Consider the following 5,178-nt stretch of genomic DNA (forward strand, 5'->3'; position numbering starts at 1 on the left):
GCGTTCAGTGTGAATGCTTAGTTAGTATATTTGATTTATACGTGATTATTACTTTCATTTGTTGAGGAAAAAACAATTTATAATGCTCGTATATGACACTCCGTATAATTCTTGGTTAGCCTGGCTGTTGAGGTGCAAAATTAGTAGTAACTCACTAATTAGTGGGTATGCCTTGCAAAGGTTAGGGAATCTCTAAGGGCATTGGTCAACTGGCGTCCCCAACTTGTCTGCGGACATGCCCCATTTGCAGCGGTATCCAAGGGGATGCATCAAATGTTCATACATGAATTCGAAAGTGAATCTTAATCTCCTAAGTGGATTTTGGTAATTTATGTTAGCAAATCCCAAGGAACTTATGGTTCATCAAGTTATATCTCAGATTAGTTGCAAAGGTTGCAACAAGGATGATGATTGTGTTACTTGTTCTTTATTTTGTTGAACAAGTTGTGCAATGTAAAATCTTTTTAATCAGTACGATTTTTTTCATAGCAGGCATAGACATAACCATATCAACCTTATAATTAATACAAGCAACATACTAAATAGAGTTTACTTTTTATGATTTGGATCCCTCTCATTATGACATTGGGCATAATTTTCAATCATATCATCCGAGACCTTAGTAGCACTTCCTAATATAATTGTCGTAACGGTGCCACCTGCAGTTGTTTCAATCAAAAAAATTTGGAAATGCGACTATATCCATAATAAAAACTATGTAGAACCAAACATTCACTAAATCCATGTGTGGGACAATTCCTAGAAATTATTCATTGTCGGTGTATGAAAGTAGGGGCTCTCCTTTGTACCCCTTACTTGTGCACGGGCAGTCAGAGCCACGCCTACGACCACAACTAGCAGGGCAGGGGAAGGAAGTCGGAGCACAAGACCAGCAAAGCAGCACCAAAGCCAAATACACGAAGAGCGAGAGGGTGAAACGGACTCCCCCGGCAAGGCCCTTGCCGGGGGCAGCCTCCGCAGCCCTGGCAAGAGCCTTGTCGGGGCAATTCGCCCAACACCAGGATCGCCGCCACCCTTGAGCATAGAAGCTACGACACCATCGACAATGTTGGAGCCAAGGCTCGGGAAGCGCCTGCATGGTGGCATGCAGATCTTTGCGAAGACAAAGAGCTTGTGAAATCCTATATGAGAACCAGAAGACAAGACGGCCGCAAGGCTCCTTGCCGAGGATGCCCACGAGGCCCCGGCAAGGCCCCTTGCCGAAGATACTCCCAACGCCCTGGCAAGCCTCTTGCCGAGGGCGCTCACAAGACCCCGGCAAGACCCTTGCTGGGAATAGACGCAAGACGGAGGCAAGCCCTTGCCGCCCCATCGTCGCTCCAACTCAGCAACCGACCCACCAACCAAGGCAGGTACCCACGTGGTAGTGCATGGATCTTAATCCAACCAGTCAAGCGCCTGCGTAGTGGCATGCAAATCTTCGTGAAGGCGCTGCCACCGCGCCATCTCAGCAGTCTGCCAGCCTACATGGGGCTGCACACGTCGCTGGCTTGGGCGCGTGTCAAAGTGAGACGGAGCGGCGACGGACGGGACAGGCCTCATTCCCGTCCCCGATAAAGCAAGGGGACACCTAAGTAGCGCATTTAATGCATTTTGTCCCTTAATGCCAGGTGATAAGCTTGTGCACTGTACACCTTTCCACCTCCTATGTGCCACTTTGGCGAGCCCTTTCGACTATAAAAGGAGGCTCGAGGCGTACTGGAGAAGGATTCGGCCCTTTGGACAAAGCACGCACCACAGCTAGTTCAGGAGCTCAAGAACACTGAAATACACACCAAAGCAAGACTAGGGTATTATGCATCCTCGCGGCCCGAACCTGGGTAAACGATCTTTGTGCTGACCGCTAATCCCGCTCTTTTCACAACCTCGCGCCCACCAACCATAGAAGGGATTTCAGTGATCCCATAGGTGTCGTTTTCCCCGACATCTTTGGCGCGCCAGGTAGAAGGCGCAGTTGTGAGAATCAGGTTTAGCAGTTAGTTAGTAGTTCTTCATCGCCATGCCTCCTAAAAAGAAGACGATCACGACGATCGGTTCATCTGGAGCCGAACGGCCCGTGACAGTGTGAGCAGGCGACGGGGTGGTCGCAGATGGAAGCCGAGTCGCGGCCCGCGAACACCCACGTCGCTCTAGCAGCCGAAGGCTGGCGAGCGGCATCGTACGTGCCCAAGATGATCAGCCGGGCGCCACCAAGTCCAAAGACGGAGCCGGGCCCCCCGCAGGCGGCGCGGGGCCCTCCAAGGGCGGCGTCGTGCCACATACGGGCGGTGCGGCGACCTCTAAGACGCCCACGCCGGCGCCTACAGTGCGTTCCTCCCAGGCTGTGCGCGACGAACGGCGTCACCACGTTGATGACCCCGGGCGCCGCCACGGGAAGAGTATTTTGAATCGTTCACGGGACGCAGAAGACCAACACGCTCACCGAGGCGCTGGCGAAGACGGCGCGCAGCCGCAGGGCCGTGATAGAGATCCTTCTAACGCGGTTAGAAGTCGGAGCGCGTCATGGCCCATGCATGTTTCACCGCCGCTCACGTCGACGGAAGCCTTAGCACGTGCACAGGTGCTCCTCGACTTCCCTCCCACTACGTAGGAGCTCGACGAGTGGAGAGCCACCATCCGGAGCCTCATCGGCATCGCCAACAAGGACGAGCTGCGGCCAGCGGGGCCCTCGGGCCGACACTCCATTGAAGTGCCACACGCCAGTGGTGGGAGGACCAGAGGCGCTGCAGCCACAGTGCATTCTCCTCCTCCTCGCCAGTTACCGCGGGCGCCGGTCTGTCGTGATGACGCTTGTGATAACATTTCCATAGCGTCATCCGACCCACGGACCCAACGCGATCAACGCCAAGTTCTTCAAGAGCGAGCCCATGAAGATGCTCGAACAACCATCGAGCGCCGGCGCGAGGCACACCACCGATCAGATATGCGAGCAGGGCCCACTACGGACCACCCAGCACCGGGAGGCCTTGGGGGCTTACCTTACGAGGTAGGTTGTACAACCTTTACCTGCGAGCTGCGGCAGTTCTAGTGGCCCACTCATCGCACGTTCAAGCCTAAGGTTGGCGAAAAGTACAACGGCAAAACTAATCTGGTGCTTGTGTCATTGTGTGTGTGACAAAGTATTTCACTTAACTACACTGGTATTTCCACAATCAACTAACTACAGTTGGTATTTCAGCAGATTCACAAGTATTTCAGCAGATTCACAATCAATTAACTACAATTTGGATGACCTAGGGCGTCAAAGATTCAAAGTATATGCTAATGCGAACTGGAATTAATAGAGAATGAAAAGGAGAGTGTGAGACAAAGAATCTCACCGGTCCTGATCCAACGCCAGCATCAGAGCATGTCGGTGATGTCGCCGCCTCTGCTCTTGGACGCCTTTGTCCATGCGCTTGCCGTCGAGGATGAGAAGGCTTTGCTGCCGTCGAAGGAGACTCCCGTGATGCTGAATCGGAGGCCGAAGTCCTCTTCCTCACCGCCTTCTTTCGGGCCTTGGACTCCATGCTTGGAGTCGCGGCTGCAGGTGTTGGTCACTCGCGCCGTTCCATGGGGACGAGGATGGAGATGGCGGAGGCGGGCGGAGGCGGGCTGAAGTCGTCACCGGCGGCCGCCGGAGTAGAGAAGGAAGCAGAGCCACGGCGCCACGCCGGGGTCAAAGAGACGAAGACCTAGATGTAGCCGCCGCTCCCTGCTACTCTGCTACTGCTGCTAGTCTCCTCGACTCCTCCTCTGGTCTCTTCGAAAGGCCAACTGAACAGATTCCCACGAGGCCATAAAAGTGAAAAGAACGTGGGGGAGGAGCCGAGGAGGTGGTGGGCTATGGCCTGTGACGGTGGGCTAGGCTGAGCACTAGTATTTTGCATCTAGTAATTAAACTAAAAATTAGTGATCTGAAAATTAACGAGCCAAATGAGCTACTCGTGATACTCGCGAGCTAGCTCGTTAAGCTCGTTTATATTAACAAGCTAAAATTGTTGTTCAGCTTCGCTCATTAACTAACGAGCACGAGCCTTATCGAGTCGAGCTTCCGAGCGCTCGTTAAACTCACGAGTAACGAGCTTTTCGTCCAGCCCTAAACGCGCCCACGATCAAGCACTACCTGTCTCGCACGCCTCAGCTACTGGTCTCTCCTCGTCGGAGTCAAATGCCGAAAAAGGGTTTCCCCGCTTTGTATACAAAGCAATCAACCGAAACATCCAACGATAGATGCTAGGGCGGAAGCAGCACAGTCATGCCCAAAAGAAAAGAAAAAGAAAATACAAAAGAAACAAACGCCGACAACGGCGGATGGGACAAAGAAAAAAAGAAGCCTCGTGGCCGCTGCGCTCACCGGAGATCGCCCACCAAGCTCCGAGTCTTCGAAGCACCGGTACCAATCAACACCTCCAAGAAGGGACGCGACGAAGACGACGCTGCTGCCAAGGGTTTCCCCAGGTACACTGTGAAGAGAGAGGAAGGGTAGCCCTGACGCCCTTCAGAAAGGTCTGGCGGCACCCACAAGCGCCACTGCGTCGTTGTCGGCCAAGCCAACAGAGATTTCTCCCAATCCCAACCTCTAACTCAGGCACTCCAGAGCTCGCCACCAAACAGACCCTCACCCTGCGCCAACCCGGACACGAAGCTTCCAACGTTGTCTCACCACGGCACTGAGAAGCATGGTCTGCACAATGAAGAAGAGGAGCCGGGACAGGGCAGCAGCACCATCGGCATGCGGGAAGGCCCGACCTCCACCGCCAAAGACGGTAGCTGACCGGACGCAATGGCAGAAACACACCAGGCCCGTGGCCGCACAGGCCTGGCCGGGATCTCCGAGGCCCGTAAAGTTCTCGCCTTCGCGCTGCAGCCGGCACGCCGTCGGCTCCGCTGCCCCTGGCCAAGCCGCTGCCCTTCCCTCCTGCACGGAAAGCCATCAAGTGAAGGCACCACCCCCACGCGCACCGCCGGCCACCACCACCAGGTCGCCGAACCGCCACCGACCGAGCCGCACCATCGCCGCACGCCCACGACGGAGAGGAACCACCGCAGCCGCCAGCAACCCGAAGCCGGACCCCAGCCGCCGCCCATGCCGCCCGCGCCGTTTGTCGGGCGGATCCGGCCACCCCGACGAGGCGCGCTCCACCGCGCAGCCGGCCACGCAGCACCACGCGTCGC

This window comes from Triticum dicoccoides, chromosome 1B (assembly GCF_002162155.2).
Source record: "Triticum dicoccoides isolate Atlit2015 ecotype Zavitan chromosome 1B, WEW_v2.0, whole genome shotgun sequence".
In the NCBI taxonomy this organism is placed as follows: domain Eukaryota; kingdom Viridiplantae; phylum Streptophyta; class Magnoliopsida; order Poales; family Poaceae; genus Triticum; species Triticum dicoccoides.